Source organism: Diadema antillarum, unplaced genomic scaffold, assembly GCF_040938485.1.
Source record: "Diadema antillarum isolate AM-2024a unplaced genomic scaffold, OU_Dant_1.0 scf00000096, whole genome shotgun sequence".
Classification (NCBI taxonomy): domain Eukaryota; kingdom Metazoa; phylum Echinodermata; class Echinoidea; order Diadematoida; family Diadematidae; genus Diadema; species Diadema antillarum.
This window is the reverse complement of record NW_027270985.1, coordinates 92489-98391: the sequence shown is the minus strand read 5'-3', so window position 1 is coordinate 98391 and position 5903 is coordinate 92489. Positions and strand designations below refer to the sequence as shown.

At 36.9% G+C, this 5903-nt stretch overlaps 1 long non-coding RNA gene across 1 annotated transcript; it reads left to right on the top strand.

Moving 5' to 3' along the window:
* Positions 1-508: 508 nt before the first annotated feature.
* Positions 509-4102, top strand: LOC139718551 (uncharacterized). The gene is made up of 3 exons (XR_011710037.1): positions 509-1247; positions 2392-2457; positions 3820-4102. It is a non-coding gene; the product is annotated as an uncharacterized lncRNA (long non-coding RNA).
* The last annotated feature ends 1801 nt before the right edge of the window (positions 4103-5903 follow it).

The window sequence follows — 5903 nt, the reverse complement described above, 5'->3', positions numbered from 1 at the left end:
CAAATCTGTGAAGTTAATGAACATTTAGAAAACTGGTAATGTTGAATGGGTGTATCAGAGACTCAATGACAATAACCAAGTAGAACCCAGTGGAAAGAATTAATTGACAGTAGAATTATGACATAGATTATAAATACATGTTCTGTAACACAGTGACTGTGACACCATGAGTTCTGAAAAGTGTGTACAAAACGTATGTACAATCTTATTGTCATATTCACAACTAATACATTTTCCCCTGTAGTTAGTAAGTAGCGATCAATTACAGTGAATGTTTGACATAGCTGTGTAGCACTCCAAGATTTAAAACATGACATGAATGAAATCATAATCCAATTATAAGAATAACAAAATAAGTAAAACTATGCACTGTAACACTTGTAAAATATGCATAGAAGAAAAACGGACGAGAGAGAGAGAGGTGTGCCACTGTTGTTTCTCATTCCCACCCAGTGTCTTCGACTTATTTTCCTGTAGTAACGTTGCAGCTCATCGCAGATATGTTGATTCAGTTGCATTTGTTGCTGAGCTTGTTGTTGTCTGTACTGGCTGATCTGACTCGGTTCAACATAGTCCATCAAGTCAAGACTCTCCTTGATCTTCCTGAAGAGTTCATACTTCTCACACCCTTGAACCAGAATGTAGAACGTCTCTTTGTCCTTCTTCGCCTTCTTTGAGAAAGATGTAACGCCCACCACTAATGTCACTTTGCTCCAACCTCTCGAGGGGTTTCTTCTGAGGTGCTTTGGACCTCTCAAAGGCTTTCTCTTCCGTTTTCCAATCCCTCCCTGGGCAAGCGCATACCCTGACATCCAACACATGACGTCCAAGGATATTCCCACTCTTGTTGTCTAGTGTGAAGACCAGCTGGATCTTTCTCCTGTTGAGCCCACCTACACATGATGTAAAACATTTGAAGGTGAAGAGGTACTTGGAGTACTCTGTGCCCACTTGAGGTGCGGTGTATAGGGCCACAAGGCTGTGACGTCCAGAGGAGAAATCTGTATAGTAGGCTGTTGAGGGATCATTTAACATAATTAGAATGACAGCTACTGAAAGTGCCACATACCGGAGAATTGTGCTTTAAGTAGGTCAACCTTTCTGAAGTCAACTGTCTTTCTAAAATTTGAAACATTGGACAAACCCCCTCTCCCAAGTCTCTCATCTCTCTATTTTCACTGCAGAGTCGTGTGAAGAAGACGATGCCCCTGATGGAGATGTTCAAGAAGATGACCAGTCAAGTAGACGTAAGTTTATTTAATGTATCTTAGAGTTACACCTTGTTTGCACACCATCCTATTACTGATATTCAGTTACTTTTATATTTATATTGCATCTGGCATCATTTCTTTTTTTTAAACAACTGTGTCCTCATGATATTCAAATTAAAAGAAGTTAAATGTACCTAGAAATACATCTACTGACATCACAGATATTTAACTGGTTAGTGTAGTGTTTGGTCAGTAATCCATATCTCAAGGTTTCTCAAAGGAATTTGTGTCTTCCAAACTTCTTTATTATATATTCTACTTCATTTTTTGCCAATAAAGTATTTCATGAAAACATTGTACTTCATGAAAATATGGGTGTATGGTGGGTATCCCTATGTCTACATGTAACATATCATAAGCTGAAATTGAGTAAACATGTTATTAGTAATGTGTCATGCTTAATCTTATTTTGCTCTTTCTGTTATCTTGAAGAATGTATGCATGGCCTAAATTTTGTATGCCTTCGCCCACCAAAGGTGGGTGCTGGAGGGATTATGTTTTCGGGTTGTCCGTCCGTCAGTCTGCTGTCTGTCCGTCCGTCGCGTTTTTGTTCTCGTGATGACTTCAGAACCATTTGACGAATCAACTCCAAACTAGGCTCATGTATGCATATGGGAGGAACAATGATCTGATTAGATGAGTGGGTCTCAAGGTCAAAGGTCAAAGGTCATAGAAGTCATATACATAAAAATGGGTTGTTCTCACAATAAGTTAACCATTTGACGGATCAACTTCAAACTTGGCTCATGTATGCATATGGGGAGGAACAATGGTCTGATTAGATTTGAAAGTCATGAGGTTAAAGGTCAAGGTCATAGATGTCACTGTATACATGAAAATTGCCCTTTCTCACGATAATTTAAGAACCATTCGATGGATCATCGTCATATATGGCTGACACGGTGTCATTTGAATAAGACCAATTTCCTACTTTAAATGTATCCTGATACATTTCCCATAATTAAAAGTGATATTCATGCACACTGGAGTGGTATGGTGCCATGGTATATTATTTGTAGTAATCTCAGATATTAAATGCAATAAACAGCATTAAGTTGTGTGGAGTGATTTAGTTGGCTATAAGATTGTACTTTGTGTTGCAACTATTTTTTTTTTCTAGAGCCCTCAGATGAGAGGGATGGAACTAAGTTAAGCAAGAGCCATGGAATTGGAAAGAGATCAAGAGGTAACTATTAGTACATATTTTTCTGATGGTCCTATTTCAACTTGGAAAAAGTTAAAAGCAAAGAACATGTATTTAGAAAGTTTAATAGAAAAGTACGAATGAATACGAAGTAGTCCAATTAATATCTGGGGGAGGGGAAATGCTTTTTCATTGGCTTTTAAAAGAGGTGCAAAAAAAGGCACAATAGAGAAAGAAAAAGAAGAACGGAAGAGAAGTTATAAATTCAACAATGGAATGTCCTCCTTTGTATAGGTGAAAAATGTCTGTGTCATATTTGCAGTTTTGATGCCCTCATACTTTGTGCGAACAAGCACTGTGTTTTTTCTTTGCTGTTTAATGTCCTCATACATTTATGGCAACAATTTCTGTGTTACATTTCTGTGTAAGGTCCTCGTACATTTATGCATACTAGTTCTGTGTTTCATATGTAACATTAATCCAAACAAGAACTGTTATTTTTGCAATGTAATATCCTCATGCATCTATGGAAATAAGTTCTGTGTTACATTTCTGTGTAAGGTCCTCGTACATTTATGCATACTAGTTCTGTGTTTCATATGTAACATTAATCCAAACAAGAACTGTTATTTTTGCGTTGTAATGTCCTCATACATTTATTGAAATAAGTTCTGTGTTACATTCACAGATGAATGTCCTCACAAAGTTGTTCAGTAAAGTACTGTACTACATTAGGAATACAGAATTTCTACACAGACACATGAAATTTTGTCCCAAATATTTCTCTCGCCTGCATAGTAGAAGCGAGACATAGGCGCCGTTTTTAAATGGCGGCGTCATCGACATAAAAAAACCTAACCTAAGGTTAAGTTTTCGAATTTTTAACATAATTTAGAAAGTATGCACATGCACATTCTATACAACTTTTAGGGATATTAAAGAATTTGTGTGATATTTCCATGTCACAAAGTCAAGAATGTTGCCATGAATTGCATAATGCAGGGGAGACTGCCAGTTGCACTCCACTTGTGCTAATTTATATGATTTTTTTTTTTTTTTTTAATACCACAGCCAAACTAAATTTGAAGGAGGTGTATAGGGATCAGCGTGTGGTTGGTCGGCTGGTCCGTCCGATGCAAATCTTCTTCCTCAGTTTCTGGGCAATGCTCATAAAATTTGGCACACACATTGGTCTTATGGTGAAGATATGCAAGACCTCTTTTTTGAATGTGTCAGAAACTGCATTGCCATGGTAACGGCATATGGCAATAAATCAGGTAGAAATATTGCGGATCGAACTACTTCCTAATTTTTCAAGCAAGACGTCATGTTTTAATGTGTTGGAAACTGCATTGCCATGGTAAATTAATGTAGGATATTAATGGGTTGTTTTTTTCTTCCCAGAGCTCTCAGATGAGAGCGATGGACCGTGTGGGACTATGAAGCCAAGCAGGAGCCATCCTGTTGCAAAGAGATCAAAAGGTAACCATTACATGTAGTTCATATTTTGCTGGTAGTCCTATTTTAAGGGGGTGTATTTACTTATCTCTCGGTCAACCCAAAGGTGGTGCCAGAGAAATTGTTTTTAGGTTGTCCATCCATAGATCCATCAGCTTAACCTAATCTCAAGAACTGTTTGAGATTAAAACTTTGAACCTGTTCAAAGCATGTATCACCCTGGGAAGAAAATCTGGAGATCTAGAGTATGAAGGTTAAAGGTCACAGGTCAAATTTAAAGAAATTTCAGGTTATAGCTTCTTTAACCCGTTGCCTATGGGAACCGGGTGGGCCCTGTACAAAGTCTATGGGGATTTACAGAATATAGTAGTGAATGGGTTAATATGATATGTCAAGGTAGTGAAGAGTCAAGACAACATACCTGTCGCGCTATGTTCAGGTTTATAATTCTATCACAGTTAAGTTACGTGTGAATACACAGAAAGTTGACTCAGACGTGAATCCATTTTGTTTGTATTAATCTTGAAGACCTTATTGGAAGCAAAAATTTGAATTGACAAATTAAACACTAATGGAATGCTTGTAAGCTACAAAATACAACAATGCAAGTTTCATGCATTTTCACGGATTGCCAGCCGAGTATTTACTTTAGAACTCAAATTCACAAGCTCTGAAGATGGGCTGTATTGCATTGTACATCAGCCAGAATTCTCTGACATCGTCTCATGAGAACTAAGGTGTGATTACTTGCGTTAGTATTGTGTTTGTTTACTAGCCGGTTTCACGCAACTTGCTACAACCAATGACGTCACAGGCTTTGGAAAGGAAAAGACGACTGGTTTTTGCCATTTCTGGTCGCTAGGAGGTGCATATGAAAATTGTGACTGTAATTAACATATTTGAGCATTATAGATAAATTTCTTCTTACATTTAAGTTCTTTAGCTCACAAGCTTTCTATTGATTTATAATAAGCCATTCTTTGAGGTTCTACTATAAAAAATTCAAATTCTTGATGTGGAAAATAAAAAATAATCCATTTTTTCAATGTAAAACCAATGTAATCACAGCCTTGCTCTCTCATGACATGATGTCAGATAATTCTTCTTCTTCTTCTTCTTCTTGGTAAGCCCACGTCCTTCACTGGAACATGTGAGGGGTGCAATGAAGCCTATATTTGAAGCTCGCATATTTTAGTGTTGCTGAAGCAAAATGCTCAGCTGGTAAGCGGTGAAAATGCACGAAACTTTCATTGTTGTATTCTACTTCTTAGCTTTCTACTGATTGGTTTTGCTTCTGAAATGGTCTTTAAAGAATACTGCATGGACAAATTACCGCCATTTATTTTGATTCTTTTACCAAGCTTAAAATACACCACACTATTAGTAATTCAAGTGGGACAATATAGGGGTTTGAAAAAGGTCAAGTGAAAAAATGATGAAATAATACCTACCAACTGTACCTGTTTGACAGAGACAGTCCCTATTTCTCGGGTTAACAGGAAGAGCAAATTTCACCCTTCACAAACTTTTTTTGTAAAAAAAAAAAAATAGATAAAAATTTGTCCATAGTAATGTATAGGGAATTCAGGAATGTCCCAGTGTTTGACATTTTCTGAATCATTTGTCCCAGTTCCTTGGTTCCATGGTTTGCACGTACATATATGTGACATCTGTACATTACTAAGTAAAACAGATTTTGAAAAGTTTTCAATTTTAGTCGAATTTTTGCATCACATGTGGCTGTCCTGAAGTTATCAAATACGTACGTGAATTCTTTTCACTCACCTACAAAAGCTCTTCTTTTCTTTTTCTTTTTTTCAGCTGAACGTATTACCTGGACAACAGCCCAACAGCATGCTGTGGACACATTCTTCAAAACAAATTATAGGACTTTCAAAGTCCCAGGGAAAGTAGAATGCATTGAGTGTCAAGAGAAATATCCTGTACTTGCGAAACTACCCTGGACTAAGATTAAATACAGGGTTTATAACATTATCAAACAAAAGAAACTAAATTCTCATTGAATTCCT